Source organism: Cervus elaphus, chromosome 5 (assembly GCF_910594005.1).
Source record: "Cervus elaphus chromosome 5, mCerEla1.1, whole genome shotgun sequence".
In the NCBI taxonomy this organism is placed as follows: Eukaryota; Metazoa; Chordata; class Mammalia; order Artiodactyla; family Cervidae; genus Cervus; species Cervus elaphus.
The window spans coordinates 98974868-98996678 of NC_057819.1; the positions used below are offsets into that span (position 1 = coordinate 98974868).

At 42.3% G+C, this 21811-nt stretch overlaps 1 non-coding gene across 1 annotated transcript; it reads left to right on the forward strand.

Moving 5' to 3' along the window:
- The first annotated feature begins 15179 nt into the window (after positions 1-15179).
- Positions 15180-15253, forward strand: TRNAL-CAA. The gene has a single exon. It is a non-coding gene; the product is annotated as a tRNA-Leu (tRNA).
- Positions 15254-21811: the final 6558 nt, after the last annotated feature.

A 21811-nucleotide genomic window follows, 5' to 3' on the forward strand; every position in this document is an offset into this window, starting at 1 on the left:
GCAACAAGAAAAGCCACCACAGTGAGAAGCCCACGCACTGCAAAGAAGAGTAGCCTCCATTCACTGCAGCTAGAGAAAACACGTGCACAGCAACAAAGACCAAGAGCAGCCAAATATATAAAATTTTTTAATAAATAATATATAAAAATCACCTTAACCCTGAGGAACAAGGCTTTCAATTTAAATTCAGTATCCAAGTAACATAACCAGCCTGGATGCTAAAATTCACACTCGAGAGAATGAATGATTCAGTGAACATATGCCAAGACACACAAGTATTTAGGCATCCTTAACCTACATGCAGGAAGTGCTCCTAAATTTTATTTTTAGATTACCTATTGAAACCAGAAATATATTTATTTATCCCTGGAACATTGTTATGACCATTGGGTAAGTTTTCTTGTGCCGTGCTATGCTTAGTCACTCAGTCATGTCCAACTCTTTGCTACCCCCTGGGCTATAGCTTGCCAGGCTCCTCTGTCCATGGGAATTCTCCAGGCAAGAATACTGGAGTGGGTTGCCATGCCCTCCTCCAGGGGACCTTCCCAACCCAGGGATCTTACTCAGGTCTCCTGCACTGCAGGCAGATTCTTTACCAGCTAAGCTACCAGGGCAGCCCAAGTTTTTCTAATAACCACCAAAATGTATTTTTCCCATAACACAATGATACATTTAAAAGTGTTTTCTAAAAAAAGTTTAAAAAAAATAAAAAAAAATACAGGTGCTTTCCAGCATTGAGAACCACTGGTAAAGCATAGGCTTACAGACAGCCCTACAGTCTTCCACTTGGTAGCTCTGCGTACCTGGGAAAATGACTTCAGCTTTGTACCTCAGTGTTCTCACCTGTAAAATGGGATAATATTAGTTGTGATGCACAGGCTCAGTAGTTGTGATGCATGGGCTTAGTTGCTTTGCAGCATATGGGATCTTAGTCCCCTGACCAGGGATTAAATCCACATCTCTTGCATTGCAAGGAGGATTCTTAACCACTGGACCGTCAGGGATGTTCCAAATGGGATAAATTCGTAAATACATAGGATTCTTGTGAGAGCTGTGAGATAACGCACAAAAAGCTCTTAGCATATACCAGGCTCTAGAATGTGTACAATGGCAGTTAACTCTGAAGCAACTGCTGGTGCAAACAAGGGTAGGAGAGATGGTGCAGTGGTAAAGAATCCGCCTGCCAATACACGAGACGTAAGAGACGTGGGTTTAATTCCTGGGTTGGGAAAATCCCCTGGAGTAGGAGATGACAACCCACTCCAGCATTCTTGCCTGCAAAATTCCATGGACAGAGGAGCCTGGTGGGTTACACAGTCCATGGGGTCACAAAGAATCAGACATGACTGAGTACACACATACACAGGCAAGAGTTGAAAGAAAGGGGTAGAAGGAAAGAGTGCTTGTGTGAGGATTGTCAAAGTATAATCACAGTAGGTGGAGAAATCTCAAAAGGCACCGCAGCAAGAGATGTGTTTACGTATGTGTTAAGGCATCCTCTCCCAGCTTGGGGATGAAGAGGCAGCATCCTCAGTGGGCGTCAGGTGGCGCCAGAAGCCTACAAACCAGAGTCCAGCTTTGTGTGGGAAAGTAGATGAGAAGGAATGAAAAAGTGAAATCTCAGAGCCCTTGTCAATCTGACACAGCTGCCACTTTGAATAGTGGCAGTGTCTTAAGTCAGGGGTTTCCATTTCAATAAACCCATAAAATTCAACATACAGACTATTCCACTCATCTAGATTCTTCTTAATTACCAAGGGACATGTTGAAACATGCATACTGTTTGTATATTACTTAATATAAAAATAATATCATAACCAGCATCCCAAAGTAGGACAAGCTGTTTCTATAGGCAAATACGGCAGTGAAACAACAGCTCTGGTGGAGAAAAGAAAAGAGGAAAATGTGATGAACATTCGTGACAACTGTGGTGATGAGTGACCCAATATCACCCAGCCCTCTTAGATTTCTCTGGTGGTCCACCAGTTAAGAATCTGCTTTCCAATACAGAGGGCATGGGTTTGATCCCTGGTCAGGGAACTAAGATCCCATATGCCATGGTATGGGATGAAAAAAGAAAAGAAGAGTACAATTCCCAGTTCTCTTTGAGCTGGTGTGGACACATAGCTAAGCCCTGACCTGTAGAACATGAATGGAAAGGGAAGGTTGTAGGAAATTCCCTTAAGAGACAGATGGCAGGCATCTTCCTCCATTCTCTGCCTACAACACGGTTTTGATGCCAGCCGTTCCACCTTATACCTGAAGGCAGGAGTTTCACCCTAGAGATAATCCCAGAAGACTGTGCGGGCTCTTTAGGAGCCATGAATTGCCTACCTCTGGCCTTTTATGTGAGAAAAATAAACTTAAATCATGAGTAAGCCATTGTTATTTTCGGTCTTTAGTTCTCACAGCCAAACATCATCCAACTGACATTTCACATAAGAGCCCTGGCTTTGTTTTTCATTTTATTTTTTGGCCACACCACATAGCATGTGGGATCTCAGTTCCTGACAAGGGACCAAACCTGTGCCTCTTGCCTCTTGCATTGGAAGCACAGAGTCTTAACCACTGGACCACCAGGGATGTCCCTCTGGCTTTGTTTTCAAAGAATAACTTTTGTATTTTAAAAATATTTGGATAAAGAAAATGGAAGATAAGAGACTTCCCTGGTGCTCCAGTGGCTAAGACTCTGTGCTCCCAATGGAGAGGTCCCCGGGTTCGATCCCTGGCCAAGGAACCAGATCCCACATGCAGAAACTAAAGATCCTGCGTGGTGCAACTAAGACCTGATACAACCATAAAAAAAAAAAGAAAAGTAGAGAAGATGGTGACAGAGATGTAAAGACAACTCTCAAACTTATAAGACTGAGGAGCATCATAAGGAGAAGGGGGAAATGTCAACAATAATACATTAAAAATGTTGCTAATTGGAGTCTTCTTTCAGTGCAGTCTGAGAAGAGGGAAAGTCCGGAGTGGGAGGATTAAAGACCTACAAAACTCCTGCTGTTGAAACAAGCTGGGCTCTCCCACTAACTCTGAATTACTCACCAAACTAGTAACCAGTGGGGTGTCATCAAGGTCACTGGTTTCTGAGATGAGAAAGTTAACAAGTAGAGGTGAAGTTTAAGGTATTAATCATTCAATATTGAGTCACCATGGACACTTTTCCAACAAGTAGTTCACTTTTATATTTACTGAACTTTCTGGGATGGTAGTAAAGACTGTGAGATAATACATTATAATTACGTATTTCACGAGCGTGTGTGCTCAATCATGTCTGACTCTCTGCGACCCCATGGACTGTAGCCCGCCAGGCTTCTCTGTCCATGGGATTCTCCAGGTAAGAATACTGGAGTGGGTTGCCATTTCCTCCTCCAGGGGATCTTCCTGACCCAGGGATTGCACCCAGTTCTGCACTGGCGGGCAGATTCTTTATCACTGCAGCACCTGGGAAGCCCACTTACATATTTAGTAGTAGTCTTTTCCTCTGGGAAAAGGAATGCTTTGATAGTAAAGACCAGAGGCCCATTAAATGGGAAAATCACAGATGGGTTCCTTCCAGAACAACAAATGAGGCCCAACAGTAAACGAGGCCCTTAACCATGCCTCTAGTCTAGAGAGATCCTTTGCTTGACATTTGGTGTTAGCAATATATAGACAACTATAGCTGTTTGTGCTCTTTTTTATTTGCTTTTGAACTTCTATCTTTGGGTACTTATAATTGATTTAAAAATAAAATTCTGTGGCTGAGATTTTTTTAATTTCTTAAATAGAAGTCCTTCGAACTGCCTTGGATCCAAAACAATCTGCATCCTGTCCTGCTTTTCCTGGGTACTCCAGCAAGAATATCTATATTGGAGTCCTCAAGACCACTCTCAGATTTGGTGATTTGCTAGCAGGACTCACCAAACTCAGGAAGCAGGTTTATTAAAGTGAAAGGATGCAGATTAAAATTAGCAAGGAGACGGGCTTCCCTGGTGGTCCAGAGGTTAAGACTCTGCATTTTCAACTGCAAGTGGCAAAAAGTTCTATCCATGGTCAGGAAGTTCCACATGCCATGAGGGAAAGAAAGAAAAGAAAAATAAAAAATCAAATCAAAGAAAAAAAAATTAGCAAAGAGAAAAGGTGCATGGGGTGGAGTTCAGGAGAGACTAGACACAAACTTCTGGTTCTCCCTTTCCCGGGGAATCAAACAGACAGTGCATAATTCTCCCAGCAACAATGTATGACAACACATACATGGTGCTGCCAACCAAGGAAGCTCAAGCCTTGCAGTTCAGGATTTCTGCCGGTGGTCAGTCATGGAAGCATGGAGTGCCAGTGTGACTGACCTTAGCTATTTAGTCTTTGGCCCAGAGGCAGTGTGGCCCAAGCCGCTAGGCATACAAAAACAGGTGTTCACCATGCATCACATTGTTAACATAAACTATCTGGTATGGCCCAAGGCCTCAGATATACAAATTCTCTTAGCAGGCAAGATATCCCAAGGGCTCAAAAGTTATCCCCCAGGATCTGGTTAAGGGCCAGCCTTGGAAATCTTGGGAATGGGCAGAGTTTGGCAGCCCAGACCACCAAATTCTCCCTCTATTGTTATAACAAAGCCATAAAAAGTAATAATAATAACCCCAACACCTTTATGATAAAGAACCATTACGTGAGCTAGCTTCTGAAGGCCTTGGGAAGAGTCCAACCAAACCTTTTTTTTTTTTTTTTTAAGATTTTTGATGTGGACTATTTATAAAGTCTTTATTGAATCTGTTACAATGTTGCTTCTTTTTATGTTTTGGTTTTTAAACCCAGAGGCATTGTAGGATCTTAACTCCCAGACCAGGGATTGAAACCATACCCCCTGCACTGGAAAGCAAAGTCTTAACCACCAGACTGCCAAGGGAAGTCTCAAAGCATGCGTCTAACAGTGATGTGTCAAGCATGGTGGCACTTAGTAAATGAGTCCGTGGACACAGGGAGGGCCATTACTGGTGCCTCAGAAGATGGGAGATCTGTGTCTTAGAGCCACTCAGTTTTTCCAACCGAGGCCCTGTGACTGTGCTAATTCCTACAGCTCTTCCCCTCAGCTAGCTTCCTCCCAAATGTTTCCTTCATTTTTCCTTCCATCCCTTCCTCTCTGCTCCAGCTGTTCCAAGACCCCCTAAAATCCAAATTTCCATTCAGTCTCCTCCAAGCAAGCCATCCAAGCTCTAGGGCTTCCCTGAAGGGCCAGGACTAGACTAAGCCAAGAGAGGCACAAGGTCCTGCAAGAGATCAAACGCCTCCAGGAATTCCGTACCTCAGACACTCACTCTCGTCCTGGCCTCACATTCTGTCTTGAAAGGGTAACTACTCGGGAACCTGTACCCCCAGTCTTGCGTGTGTTGAGAGGAAATGGGCAAGTTTGAGAAGAAACACAGAAGCCGGGTTCTGGTAAACAATCGAGCATTAATTCTCACAAGCATGAATGCATCTTCACATCCTCCTCTTTAATATACACCACCCCAGTGGCTAATTCAATCAACATTAACTTTCAGAAAATAACTTTATTAGTCAGCATTCACTTCTCTCATTTTTACCAGGGACAATCCACCCTTTAACCCTTTCAAAGGTATGAGGGCTCTTGTATCACAGAACCCTGGAATCTTCCTTCCCAATATAAACTACTTCTTGGTGGTAGAAAGCTTACCGGGACCCTTCAGTTCAAGGTCTTCTTGCATTTCCCTAATTCCAGGTAGAAAATTACTACAAGAGCTATCAGGAGCTCTGACCCTGATTGACAAGGACATTTGAGCTACTTACATGGCACGACAAGTCAGAAAGCTTCCATTAATTTCCAAGGATTATGTCCAATGCTTTTCCAACCGGCTTGGTACTTCTGATGACTTAGAAAGAGGAAATGTAAACAAACTTTCTTCCACGTTTACCATTTGATCAAGGACTCACGTAAGAAATGTATGAACCAAGGCAGTGAATAGAGGGATCTGCCAGCAGCTTCGCATCACAAAATAAACACACAGAAACATTCCAGTTGCTCAAGTTTTTATTCTCTTTTTTCAGAAGCAGATTCTCAGGCACAGGTCTAGTGAGGGTATCACCACATTCATTACATTCACAAGATTCTTCCCCAAAATGAAGTCTTTGATGTTGTTGTAAATCTTCACCTAGGTCAGAGAGCATGTCCACAGTTTTGTTCTTTTTTTTTTTTTTCATGTCCGCATTTATTACAGCCAGTTTCTCTCCGGTGTGAATTCTCTGGGTTTCAACCATCAGTATAACTGAAGACCTTCCAACACTTGGTGACGTTATTCACAGGGTTTCTCTCCAGAATGAATTGTTTGATGTTCAAGAGCTGATTAAAGGTTCTATAGCATTCAATAAATTACAGGGTTTCTCTCATGAGTAGACTCAGTGATATAAAATGAGATGTGGGCTCTGAGGAAAGGTTTTCCTGCAGTCATTACATTTAAATGGTTTCTCTTCTAATATGAAGTCTCTGAACTGTTAAGGCTGAATTATATCTAAATGTTTCCCCACACTCATTACATTCATAAGATTTTTTCCAGTATGAATTCACCGATGTTCAATGAGACCTAAGCTGTAGCTGAGGGCTCCTCCACACTCAACATACTCACAGGGGTTTGTCTCAAATGAATTTTCTGATGTTGAACAAGGTATGAACTCTTCTAGAAACTTTTCTCACACTCATTACATTCCTATGGCATTTTTCCACTGTGAATTCTCTGATGTTCAGCGAGTCAAGATTATCACCTAAAAAAGTTTCCCCACATTCCTTACATTCATTGGGTTTTTTCCACTATGATTCAACAACACCTAACAAATTCCAATTTCCCTTTGAAAACTCTCATAAAATTCACTGTTTATGATTTTTCTCCAGCATGAATTATCCTATGTGGAATATGAAATACATTTTTTGGCCCTACATGTCACATTTTCACCTAGCTCACTGGTAAAAATTTTTTTAAAAATTGATAAAACTTTGTTGTTGGGGGGTGGGGGGACATGAGCCCTTGTTGATTACTTGAGGAATGCAAATTGGCACAAATTCCAGGAACAAATTTTCCCAATCAAAAAACGTGTCTACTTTTGACAGAGAAATTCTACTTCTAAGAACATGTTCTACAGATAGACTTTATTGTGTGTAAAATCACAGTTGTACAAGGTTATTTAGTGCAAAATTGTTCATAATAGCAAATGGTTTGAAACAGTCTAAATGGATCAAAGGGAAGTGGTTAACTAAATTATGATACAAGCATAAAATGAGACACTTTGTAGCCATGACTAAGAATGAGGAGGCTCTGTATAAACCAATATGGAACGACCTTAAAAATGAAAATAAGGTTCAGAATAGTCTTTACTGAGCATTATCAGTTGTGAACTGAACATAACCAAAAACACACAAACAAAAACAAAGTGGGGTGGGTGGGAGGGAGGTTCAAGAGTGAGGGGACATATGCTTATTTATGGCTGATTCACACTGTTATAGGGCAGAAACCAACACAACACTGTAAAGCAATTATCCTCCAATTAAAAATAAATTTAAAAAAAACAGAGGGAGGAAAATTCCACAGATATGACTGTATATGCACAGCCTATCTCTAACAGGATTGAGATCCTTATTCTAGGGGGAAAAGCTGGGTGCTGGTACCATTTAGTTTCATTTTCTGCACCACACAAAATTATTGCTCATCTTAAAAATTAAATTGAAAAACCTGTGACATCTAGAAAAGAGACAAATGCAGAGATGTGAATTCAGGCCGGTGAGGTTATGACAGAGCAAGGAAGTTAAGGGAGTGCATTATTTAAAACTGTAATCTGTTGCCCTTTCTGGTCCCACAGCTACAGGGCTTGGAAACTGACATTCTAAGGTAAAAGCTAAACAAGCTGAAAAATCAAAAACTTCTGAGATCCATAAAAGAAGTGAGGTCATAGGGCAAACAACTACCCCCCAAAGTTGGAAAAACAGGTAACTGCAGAGAATCACAACACACTGGAGCAGAAACCTCCACTGGAACCAGTGTTGGGCTAGGGACACTGGAACTGAAACTTGGAGAATTACTGGAAACAATTCCGAGAGTGTGGACAAGTCTAAGAGTTAAATCTTCAAAAGGACTTGGTTACAAGGGTGGGCGGGGCATGCTTTTGTGAATTTTATCTTCAAGAACTCAATCAACTTCTTGCAGTAATACTGGAGAAAAATCTCCTTGTGCTTGTAGCTAGGAAAGAAGAAAAGGAACTATTTTGAAATACTGCAGAGCACTTGGTTCTTAACAAGGACTACCCTCAGGAGAAACTAGCTAATCAGAACTTAACCTGCCAGGGTTTCATCAAGCCTAACAGACCTGCAGAAAGGGAAATACCCAACTTCAGCCTCCTATAACCATTCTGTCCCACCCAAGTGGGTCAGAAAAAAGGTAGAGAGAGAAAAAAAAAAAAACCTGAGAAACACTTATGAAATTCACAATGCAGAGGCACAGGCTCACTAAATGACTGAGACCTAATCACTGGCCTATAAAACACTCCCTGTCAGGAATCCCCTGGTGGTCCAGTGGTTAGACTCCCTGCTCTCACTGCTGAGGACCCCAGTTTGATCCCAGGTCAGGGAACTAAGACTCCCATATGCCTGTGGTCAAAAAACCAAAACATTTTTAAAATGGGAGCAATCTTGTAACAAATTCAATAAAGATTTTTTTTGAAGATTTTTTTTAATGGTCCACATCAAGACAAAAATCTTAAAAAAAAAAAAAAAAGTTACAAAGCATACTAAGAGCATACGCAGCTTCAAGAGACAGAGCAAGCATCAGGACCAGACATGGAGGAATGTTGGAATTATCAGACAGGGAATTTAAAACAACTGTGATTAAATGCTAAGGACTCTAATATAATCGGTAAAACAGCTAGTGTGCAAGAAGAGATGGGCAATGTAAGCAAAAGAGATGTATATTCTGAGAAATAACCAAGAAGGAATACTAACGATCAAACACTCTAACAGAAATGAAGAATGCTTTTGATGGGCTTGTGAGCTGACAGGGCAGAGTTGAGGAAGAATCTCTGAGCTTGAAGGATATCTCAAGAGAAAACTCCAAATTAAAAATCAAAGAAGAAAAAAAATAATAATAAAAGTAAAAATCAAAGAAAACAAAGACTAAACAACAGAAACAAAATATTCAAGAACTATGGGACAACTACAAAAAGTGTGACAACTGTGATGGGAATTTCCTCAAATTGATTAACATCAGACACAAGATGGCAGATCCAGAAAGCCAAGAGCGAGCAAGCAGGATAAATGCCCCCTCCTCAAAAAAAAAAAAAAAAAAACTATACCTAGGCATATCATTTTCAAACTACATAAAATCAAACATAAAGAAAAATTCTGAAAGAAGCCAGAGAGAAAACACACATCACTTACAGAAGAGCAAAGATAAAAATCACATACAACTTCTCAGAAACCAATCAAGCAAAAGAGTAAAGTGAAATATTTAAAGTGTTGAGGAGGGCTTTCCCTGGTGGTCCAGAGGCTAAGGCTTCGCCTTCCAATGCAGGAGGTGCTGGTTCGATCTCTAGTCAGGGAGCTAGGATCCCACATGCCTCACAGCCAAAAAAACAAAGTATAAAACAGAAGCAATATTGTAACAAATTTAATAAAGACTTTTTTTAAAAAAGGCTTCAGAGTAGCATCAATCATATAAAAAGATAGGGGACTAAACAGCTAGCTTAGGAGACACCTCACCAAAGAAGATACACAAATGACAAACATATGAAAAGATGCTCCACATCATATGTCATTGGAGAAATGCAAATTAAAGCAACAATGAGACACCAATAAAACACCTATTAGAGGAACCTTAACTGATGGTCCAGAGACTGACTCCATGTTCCCAATGCAGGGTGCCTGAGTTCAATCCCTGGTGAGGGTACTAGATCCTGCAAGCTGCAACTAAGACCTGGAGCAGCCAAATATATAAATATTGAATTTAAAAAAAAAAAAAAAACACACCTATTAGAATACCCAAAAGCCAGAACACTGACAACACCAAATGCTGGCAGGAACACGGAGCAAAAGGAACTCTCATTCATTGCTGATAGGAATGCAAAATGGTACAGTCACTTTGAAAGACAGTTGGCAGTTTCTTATAACGCTAACCCTACACTTACCATACGATCTATCAATCATGTTCTCAGTATTTACCCAAAGGAGTTGAAAACTTACATCCACGCAAAAACCTGCAGGTAGATGCTGAAAATAATTTTATCAACAATTACCAAAACTTGGAAGCAACTAAGGTGTGCTTGAGTAGATGAATGGATTAACTGTGGCTCATCCGGAAGATGGAGGATTATTTATTGCCAAAAAGAAATGAGCTATCAAGCCATGAAAAGACATTAAGAAAACTGAAATACATATTATTTAGTGAAAGAAGTCAACTTGAAAAAGTCACATACAGGATGATTCCAATTCTATGACACACTGGGAAAGGCAAAACTATGGAGGCAATAAAAAGATCAGCCAAGGGGTTGGGAGGAAGGTGGGATGAACAGGAAGAGCACAGAGGATTTTTTGGGCAGAGAGTGTGGCTGAACCACACTGACCCCATACTGTCAGTTCCATCTTAGGCCTGCAGTTCTCCCCTCTCGTTACTGAACTTAAGGCTCTTCACAAAGAATGTGCCCAAGCCAGGGAAGTTCTCTGTCAACTTTTACCCTTACCTTCATCTGATATGAAAACTCAAAGAATGCCTTTTGCTGATGCAGATTATGATACCCCCCGAGGGTAGGAAAAAACCAAGGTTCCAGTCTGTGCAGTCCTGCTTCTCACATGCTAGTCAGATTCTTTTTTTTTTTTTTCAGATTCTATTTTTAGCTTTGGCCCCTTTCCATCCCTCTGTACCTTCTGGATTGTCCAGCTGCTTACATGTAAATTCCCGACAAGAAACTTTGTAATTGTAGTTTAGGAAGTTGCCTCTTCATTTTTCTAACTCAAAGTTCCTTCTCAGTTCAGAGGATATTATTCAATATCTTCCTTTTCTTGGATCAGCTTTATATGACACTATGGTGGATACATGTCATCATACACTTGTCCAAACATACAGAATACACAGCACCAAGAGTGAACCCTAATGTAAACTATGGACTTTGGATGCCAAAGATGCGTCAGTGTAGGTTCATCAATTGTAACAAATGTACCAAGCTGATTGGGGGTGGGGGCAGGGGCAGTGCTGCTAATTTGAGAGGCTGAGCACACCAAAAGCGAACCCTAATGTAAATTATGGACTTTGGATAATGTTGATGATGTGTTAATATAGGTTCATCAATTGTTAACAAATGTACCAAGCTGACCAGGATGGGGGGATGTTGATAATGTGGGAGGCTGCACGTGTGTGGAGACAGGAGGTCTATGGGAAATCTCTGCATTATCTTCTCAATTTTGCTGTGAACCTACAACTGCTCTAAAAAGCAGGGGTGGGAGGAAGGCTCAAGAAGGGGGGGATATATATATATATATATAATTATGATGATTCCCAATGTTGTACAGCAGAAACAATACAACATTGTAAAGCAATTATCTTTCAATTAAAAATTTTAAAATACAAAAAAATGATCTCAAATTTTTAAATTGTGATCTTTCCCATAATTCCCTCTTATTCTCTTCATTTTTCTCCATAGAATTTGTCACCATCTGACATACTATGTATTTCACTTATTTGCTTTATTGCTTTTTCCTTTCATGAGAATCTTCACTGAGGGAAAGAATTTTTTTTTCTTACTGCTAAGTATTAGTATTTAGAACCTAGGAAAGCACCTGGCACACAGCAAGTGTTCCATAAATAACTGTAGACTAAAAGTACAGTTAGGACATACCTAATATGCTTCCTCTTCATCTTCTGTAGGAGATCTTTTCTCTACCTCGCAACGTAGACCCACAAATCCAGGCAAAGTGCTCCCCAGGTAATTGTGGGGGTCCCCAAAGGAGGTCTTACGTGTACCAATGAGCAAGAATGGTGAGTCACAGACTGACACCAGACATTCCATGCAATTTTCCTGCTCAAGACTCCTTCTGCTGGGTATCAACTTGTCCTGGCTCCTAGTAAAAAAAACAGTGTCAGCCATTATTCCTCTGTTAAATGCCCCAAACCTTTGAAAGCTGTATAAAAACTGCTACAGAGTTATAAAATATTAATGCTACAAGAGATCTTTAAAATCAACTACTCCTGGGACTTTCCTGGTGGTTCAGTGGATAAGAATCTGCCTGCCAATGCAGGTGACATGAGTTCAATCTCTGGTGCAGAAAGAGTCCACATGTCACAGAGGAACTAAGCCCATGTACCATGACTACTGAGCCAGCACTCTACAGCCCTTGAGCTGCTACTGAAACTCCTGCACCTAGAGCTTCTGCTCCACAACCAGAAGCCACCGCAGTGAGCAGCCCGTGCACCACAATGAAGAGTGGCCACCGCTTGCCACAACTAGAAAAAGCCTGTGTGCAGCAGCGAAGACCCTGTGTAGCCAAAAATAAAACAATTTTTAATGAAATAAAATAAAATTAACTAGTCCAAGCCTCTCTTCTCATACTTGCACACAATGAGACATAAAAAGCAGGAGTTTTGCTCATGGCTCAGTTTGGTGTGCAAGCCAAGCCTATAACCAAGAGCCAAGACTAGACTCCTGAGGGTCCCAAGACTCAACAGTTCGCTTAAATATATCCGTAGTAGTTCTGTTGTACTTTTTTGCTTGGTTCATACATTGCTAGTTTTTCTTCAGTTTTAATTTTTGGCTGGGTTGTGTGTCATGTGGGATATTTGTTCCCTGACCAGGGATGGCCCCCTGCATTGGAAGCACAGAGTCTTCACCACTGGACCCCCAGGGAAGACCCTATCTTTAATTTTCAAAGCTTGGTTTTCTGCTGTACTAATGGGAGGATAAATCAGCATTGTCATTTGGGAAAGAAACAAGAGCCTTAAATGTGTCCATACACTTTCATGTAATAATTGTATTTCTGGGAATTTATTCAGGGAAAAAAAAAAAAGGCCAAAAATTGAAAACTTCTGCAATGGGTCCTTACTGTTTTTACCTACCCAGTGTTTCTTTTCCTTCTGCTGGTAACTGGATCCTTCTTTCATCTACCAGTTTATACCAGCAGATCTTGAGACTTTCCCCAAATACTTACAACTAACAATACTTAAAATATGCTTACTTTTCATAACTGACAAACAGTATACCTCTGATGTTTTCACTTGTCTTTCTTTGATATCTAGTCAGGGAGAGTACTTTTTCCATATGCTTATTGGCCACTTGTATCTCCCATTTATTTATTGAATAATCCTTTCATCTGCCTCTTCCCATCATTTTGTACTATGACTTTTGTCGTTCTCACACTACTAGGGGTGTCTCTGAGGTCTGTCTCTTTTCTTATTAACCTCGCTGTGCTCGCAGGTGTGGCATCCTGAGCTGAGCCTGGGTGAAGATGAGTATTTCCACAAATAGGAATGGGGCAAGGATGGCTCATCCAGTCTGTAGGAACAGGGTGGACAGTCTGTGTTGACAAAGGGGCACACACTGTATGACAACACAGTGCTTCTCAAACCTTTTAATTCTTAATTTTACTACTCAGGAAATCTAAATTGTGGGGCCCAACATATATTTTAAAACATTTTTCCAGTACAAACACTTGCTTTTTAATTGTGTCAATAAAGACATTTGGCAAGAGGAACGCTGTCAATATCACTGTGTTTTTAAAAAGAAGGAAAAGGAGGAGAGAAGAAAATAATTTCAGAATGAAGGAAAGGCCTCCCTGACAAAAGTAACCTTCTCACACGTGTGCACACATACCATCCAGGGAACCCAGGGGTCGGGGCAAACCCCAGCATGCAGGATGTGTTTAGAAACTCCTGCAGTAAGAGAGGAGAAACAGAGAAGTAATAGAGGAGAAATGGGGTGGATCAAGCCTTTTCCCCACGGGTTCCAAACGTGCCTGAGCAGGGAGAACAACAAGGCTAACCTCCAAATTTCTTCAGGCCTGTTTGTCTTCTTCAATCAATACTCAGCTTTCCAACCCCTGAATGCTGCTTTTGGTGGTGCCCTGTCTCCATGGTTACCGTCCTGCCCTCCCTCTCAGCTGCAGGGGAGCATTCAGTGTGTGATGGTGGTAAACTGCAGTGTTCTTTTGTTGTTATTCTTGTTAAAAATTTTTTATTTCATTTATGTTTTCATTTATCTAGGCCTAACTGTGTGGGATGCAGGATCTTAGTTCCCCAACTGGGGATTGAACCCGTGTTCCCTGCAGTAGAAAGCACGGAGTCTTAACCACTGGATCACCAGGGAAGTCCGTGCAGTGTACTTTGAATAGAAATATAAAACCTTCTCAGGAAGCAGTTAAGTTTTCCAAGCGTCTCTTCCCCCTTCTCTTTCCTTTCCCCCTTGGCAACGCTGTAGAGAAGCAGGAACAGGCCCCCAGCCTTGAAGTTCCTCTGATTGTCCAGTTCTCCGTGGAAAATCTTATTATTTGTTTGTCAGAACAAAGACAAAATCAATGTCCTTAAAAGGAGACAGGCAACTGCAGAGGACGATGATGCTCACCCAGGCAGCCTCCTCCTTTCCCCACTCCGGCCAGAATGAAGCAGAGGACGGGCAGACATGCTCAGGCTGTGCCTGGGAAGATCTCAAAGAAAGGAGTCTGTAGTCTCATCCCCTCCTTGGAAGAAAGCGGGGTTTGGAAAGACCCCCTTTCCCTTAGGACTTACCCCCAGGTACCAGACGCAGGGACTGTGAAAAGAATCACCACCTTATGACCAACCCAGGCCTTACAAAAGGAAAAGATTCTGGAAAAAAAAAAAAAAGGAAACGAGTCTGAAACAAGTCATTTGTGGTGGAGGGCAGCAAAACAGGCCCAGCGCCAGCAGTATACAGCTTCACTGTGCTTGACAGCAAGCAGAGAAACACGATCAGAGCAACATGTTGCTTCTCCCTTTCACTCCACTAGTTACCTCATCTGACCCCTTCTCTCTGCAGCATCTCAACTTCTTCCATCTGATAGTCCAACCTCACCCGGTGGAATTAAAAAACCTATATACCAGATACCTCTGGCTTAGATAGAAGTGCTTGAGAAAGGCAAGTCCTGGGTAGTCATTAACCTTGGTTTTTCAGAAAGATAAGAAAATAGGTGAGGAGGGACTTCCCTGGTGGTTCAGTGGCTAGGACTCTGTACTCAAAATACAGGGGGCCCCGGGTTCAACCCCTGGTCAGGGAACTATTATAGATCCCACATCCTGTAACTACGAGTTTGCATGACACTACTAAAGTTTCCAGATGCCACAAAGAAGATCAAAGATCCTGCGTGCTGCAACTAAGACCTGGTGCAGCCAAGTAAGTACATAAAATAAATATTTTTGAAATAGAAATAGGTGAGGAAATGTCTACATATTAGAGGCCACAAAATATGTTAAATCTTTATTTACTATTTAGTCTGTATCCTGTCCTGCTAAAACTGGGATTCAAAATCTTTTCATTTTCTTTTTTGTTTTTTACCTTCTCATTTTATTCATTTTCTTCAATTGAAGTACAGTTGATGTTGTGTTAATTATATTAATTTAACGTGTACAGCAAAGTGATTCAGTTACACACATATTTATATATGAAAGCTGAATATACATATTCTTTTTCAGATTCTTTTCCCTTATAGGTTATTACAAAAGACTAAGGATAGTTCCCTGTGCTATACAGTAGGTCCTTCTTTTAGTTTTCCTAAAAGGTCAAAGAGCTTTTTCCATCAATATTAGAAGGGCTGTTTTCATAATTCTAAGTATCATTTGCTGTAACCCAGAGCTTGTGACTGTTACAGGAATCTACGTTTGTTTGACTGCTTGGTATAGAAAACTGTCTTCATTTCACTTAAGTTGAAAAGTGTGTTAATCACCACAGGACGTTGACTTTACTCAGGGACCTGAGTGGGTACGTGTCATTATAAACCTTCTGTAACATGACTGCTCTATTTCTACTTAACTTCACTAATAAAATAACCTCTGTGGGTTCTCAGAAACCCAGCTAAAGGCATTCCTTCTTGTAAAAACAGAACAAGTGCAAATTAACAGATAAATCTCTGAGATTAACTGGAAAACACAATGTAGAATCATTTTTCCAAGATAAACCTAAACCAAGGAATCCAGGCAAATACCTAGGACAATGTAAAGCTCTCTGGACTTCCCTGGTGGCACAGTGGTTAAGGAGCCACCTGCCAACGCAAGAAACATGGGTTCAACTCCTGGTCTGGGAAGATTCCACATGCTTTGGGGCAGCTAAGCCCTCGTGCCACAACTACTGAGCCCACGTGCTCTAGAGCCCATGCCCTGCAACAAGAGAAGCCACCACAAGGAGCAGCCCTTGCTCACAGCAACTGGAGACAGCCCTCACGCCGCAATGAAGACCCAGCACAGGCAAAAATTAATTAATTAATTTTAAAAATAAATAAAGCTCTCACATCTCACTAGTGGTTCGGCCACATCAGACTTGGGTATGAGGGAAGAAGCCACTAAACCAGGGAGGGGAAAATTCCAATTACCCACTGGTGTTTCAATACTAATGACAGTATATCCTGCTCTGATATTTTGAAGGAAGACTGAACTAGCACCAGGCTTCCCTGGTGGCTCAGACGGTAAGGAATCTGCCTGCAATGCGGGAGACCCGTGTTCGATCACAAGGTCGGGAAGATCCCCCGGAGAAGGAAATGGCAACCCACTCCAGTATTCTTGCCTGGAGAATTCCATGGACAGAGGAGTCCGGCAGGCTATAGTCCATCAGGCTGCAAAGAGTTGAACACGACTGAGAGAGTAACGCACTCTGGACTAGCATTAGCCAGGCTAAGTGCTCACTGACTCAATACAGCCTTGTTCAGTAGGTACTACTATTCCCATTTACTGCTGGGGAAGCTGATGAACAGAGAGATTAAGTAACTTGCCCAGAGTCACACAGCTAATGAGTGGCTCAGAGTCCATGCATGGGCCACAACTCTTTACTGAATAAAAGGGAATCTTTCAGTCAACAAATATTTGAGCATCTGCCATAAAGTAGGTAATAAAGAAGCTCCACAAATATGATCTTTGCTCTCAAGGAGGGAAAAATTAATGGGGGTAATTTAGTAGGAGAAACAAGATAAACTCATAAGAAAATGGTGAAGCAGAACAAAATGAAGTTTCCTAAGAGCAGGCATGCATGCTAAATCGCTTCAGTAATGCCCACCTCTTTGTGACCCTATGGTCTGTAGCCTGCCAGACTCCTCTGTCCATGTGATTTCCCAGGCAAGAATACTGGAGTGAGTTGCCATGCCCTTCTTCAGGGGATGTTCCCAATCCAGGGAATGAACTCAGGTCTCCCACATCAGATTCTTTACCATCTGAGCAACTGGGGAAGCCCCTTCCTAAGAAAGGTATATACATTTTTACATAGGGGTTCAGAGCAAACAGGTGACACTCTCACTTCACATCTGGATTGGAAGATGAAGGCTTCACTCAGGAGATGGGATCTGAGCTGGATCTAAAAGGATAGCAGTATTCTTACATATATAGATATATATTTTATTTATTTTTGGCTGTGCTGGCTCACTGTTACTATGTGGGCTCTTCTCTAGTTGTGGTAAGCGGGGGCTATATTCTAGTCGCGGTGCACGGGCTTCTCACTGCAGTGGCTTCTCTTGCTGCAGAGCAGAGACTCTAAGGTGCGCGGGCTTCAGTAGTTGTGGCTCCCAGACCCTGGAGCGCAGGCTCAACAGTTGTAGTGCAGAGGACTCAGTTGCTCTGAGGCACATGGGATCTTCGCTCACCAGGGATCGAACCCATGTTTCCTGCACTGACAGGTACATGCTTTATCACTGAGCCACCAGGGAAGCCTAAGGACAGCAGTATTCTGACCAGAAGATATCTGGGGAAGGACAGAAGCAGTTCTAGGCCAAAAAAAAAGGAATGACATTAGGGAGTCCCATCCAGCCAGTGGGTATCCTGGTGGACCACAGTGGATCAGATGGAACAAAGCATGAACCAGGACCAGATCCCCTGATCCCCCACCTTGGGATCCCTCCCCTACTCTTCACTGCCTTGTTCGTCAGAACACTCACCTGGAGATGACTCATGCTTTTGTGCTTGACGAAACCTCCCTGGGACTCAAGGGCTTTAGTTTGGAAGGAAGTGACTCCTTCCTGGGCTGCTTCCTTATCTGGAGGTGAATTTCTAGCTCTGGCCTGGTGCCAAGAAGCTGAGAGTGATTTGATGCTAGTTGTTTACTGCTCTTATGATCTCTGCCACACCCACCTTGATATACCCCTTTTATAAGCCTCATGATGGCTTCTCTCTCCTGCTAGTGTTTATTAGAGGAGAATCTGGGTCTGACTCAAAGATAAAAGGTTTAGTCCATAATCACAGAGAGGCCAGAGTCAAGGGGAGATGACAAACACAAATTCATAACTGCATCATCACATGGTACTACAAGTAGTGATGGAGATGTGCCCAGGGTAAGCTGAAAAAGAAAAGGGTCCCCAGCCCAGACTGAGAGAATTGAGGTTTCCTGAGATGAGAGCAGTTAAGCTGAGATGCTCAGTGACAGGAGGCAGCCAATCAAAGGGGGCTGTGAGGTGTGGAGCACCTTCCAGGAAAAACGCAGAGGCAGAAAACAGGGTGGTGTCTATAAAGAACCATAAACAATTTGATGGGAGGCAGAGAGTGCCAGTAAAAAGGGAGGAGGGGAAGAAAGAGATATTTAATATGCCTTTGTGCCATCCAAAATACATAGGAAAATGTATCCTAAGCAGTAGATCCTCCGTAAATCTTTTAAAAAATAAATACAATAAGATAACGGATTAGGATCTCCCTGGTAGCACAGTGGATAGGAACTGCCTGCCAATGCAGGGGACATGGATTCAATCCCTGGTCGAGGAAGATCCCTCATACCGCAGGGCAACTAAGGCTGTGTGGCAGGACTACTGAGCCCAGCAGGTGCAACTACTGGAGCCCTTATGCCTGGGGTCTGGGTACCACAAGAGAAGCCCGTGCACTGCATCAAAGAGCAGCCCCTGCTCACCGCATCTAGAGAAAGCCCATGCACAGCAATGCAGACCCAGCACAACCAAAAATAAATAAATAAAATTATTTTTATAAAAGAGAGAATTAGGATTTAAGGGAAAAAAGAAAGAAATTTTTAAAAAAAGATGATGGATTAAATGTTCTCCAAAGTTCATTAAAGTTCCCAAGTCAATGCTGCTATAAGTGGCAGTGCAAGGCCTCTCTGAGATTTGAGTTCCAAAGGTTATGAGTTTCTGATGGAAGATACTGTCACTTACTCACTGCCTTGTTCAACTCTTTTGTGACCCTATGGTCTGTAGCCTGCCAGACTCCTCTGTCCATGGGATTTCCCAGGCAAGAATACTGGAGTGGGTTGCCATTTCCTAATCCAGGAGATCTTCCCCACCCAAGTATCAAACCTGTGTTTCCTGCACTGCAGGCAGATTGTTCACCGTCTAAACCACCAGGGCTGCTAGAGCAGAAGGCAAAGAGCAGGAAGATGGCAGCATGCCCCTGTGATCACCATCTTAGGTGACACAGAGGTGGGATAAGTCATCAAAATCATTACGAAGGGCTTACCCCATGGAAAATGGTTCACAAATTAAGGTCCTTCATGGTACCTACCCCAAGGCCAGTCCTCACAAGGCTATGAGGCTTTTGGGTCCACCTTCCCTGTGTGTGTTCAGTTGCTCAGAGGATCTTCCCAACCAAAGGATCACACCCATGTCTCCTGCATTGGCAGGAGGATTCTTTAGCAACTGTGCCACCTGGGCAACTGCTGCCTACAGACCTACAATATCAGAATGTTATATGCTGCTATGAAATCTACAACACAGGAACCCTAGCAATTGTCTAGGATTCCAGGTATCGGATATGTCTATCCATGGCTACTAAGGAAATTAGGGGAAGGGGAAAACCAGGAGATGGGAGAATCTTTACCACTTGCCCCTCCCACCTACCTGGACTGGATATTATGGAACCATCATCTTTGGTGGCTGCAGAATGAGAACAGTGTTAGGCCCCCTGAACTCACTCACTCCCTATCCAGGAAGTGCAGTTCCAAAATAAAAATAAAAATCTTTCAAATTAGAGGGGAAAAAAAAGAAGTGCTAATTCCCCAGGATGCCCTGTTTCTGGGGAACTCAGTGGGTGCTACCGAGTTAGGCAGGGCTGTTTATGCACCATGAGGCCATCCACCAAGAACCACAGGGAGGACTCCCCTGGCAGTTCAGTGGATAAGAATCCACCTGCCAGTACATGAGACACCAGGTTCAATCCCTGGCCCCAGAAGACCACATATACTGTGAGACAACTAAGCCTGGGTGCCAAAACTACTGAAGTAGGAGCTCTAGAGCCCCTGCTCTGCAACTAATGTAGCCCAACTAATGTCTCTAGGTGACAACTAGAGAAAGCCATACACAGCAACAAAGACCCAGTGCAATCAGAAAAAAATTTTAATTAAAAAAAAGCAGCACATGGATTCTTCAGGTGAGGTGGGCATGTTGGATCCCACTGCACCCCCTTGCTTATTCTCCCACCATTATTCCCTCCCCAGGGCTACCACATGCCTTGTTTCCCAATTTTGCTTTTTTGTGAAAATTCATGGTGAATCCCTAGGTTTGGGGATTCAAAGACCTTTCCCCAACCATGTAGTCTGCAGTAAGGACTTTTAGCTGGGTCCTGGTCTCATCATCCCACATTCTGCCCGTTTCATGACTGAAGCATGATGAAGGTGTCCTGAACCATACAGAAAACAAACTGGGTGGTTCCTCCATCACAGGTGTGACAGGAGTCTGCCTGGTTCTGGGCAAACTTTCTCTGGAGCTAATTCAAGTGTGGACGCCCTGGAATTTAACAAAGATAAGAATCCATCTGACATTTTACCATATTTATTAAACATATTTAGTTACTTTGCAATATAAATTCTGTTATCTACTAAAAGTTATGATATAGGACTTTCCTGGTGGTCCAGGGGTTAAGAAGTCACCTTCCAGTGCAGGGGACGCTGGTCTGATCCCTGGTCAGGAAATTAAGATCCCACATGCCTCAGGGGCCTAGAGAGGGTACTGGTGCTGCAGTGAAGATCCCTCCAGCCACAACCAAGACCCGCTGCAGCCAAATAAGTAAATATTTTTCAAAATTATGGCATAGCCAAAGGCTATTCATTATGTTTACAAGTGATCTCCTTAGTAAGAATGAGTTAACATCAATTATGATCTGAGAACTCAACTTTGATTAAATTTGTAGACTTTTCCCCTCCAGGATGAATTCTCTGAAACTCAACAATGTGAGCATTTCATTTAAAGCCTGAGCCACATTTGGTTATCACAAACAATAGAAACAGTAGCAGGCTGGAGTCTGAGATCTGAGGTCTGGTTCCAGTCCTCTCCTGCAGTTTTCTTTTCCCTCTGCAGTCCCACATAACCTAACCTGCTGAGCAGACAGATAGGTAGGTGTTCAATAAATACTTGTTGAACAAACATTCTAGGGTACATTTATAGGAGACAAGAGGGATCTTTTGTGGTGAGGAAATGTGGATGATTTCTGTTTTCTTCCGTTTTTCTGTATTTGCTAAATTTCGAACAAAGCAAATCCCATTCCAAAAGTTCCTCTAGTATGTGGGCATCGCTGCCCCTATGGCAGAAGGTGCTCAATGAAGGTCCCTCCTCTACCTTTTCTTTGGAATTCCTGATCATCCATGATGGGGAAGGAAATATTAACTCTGAAGAAAGTCAGGTCATTTCTTCTGGAAAACGAAGATT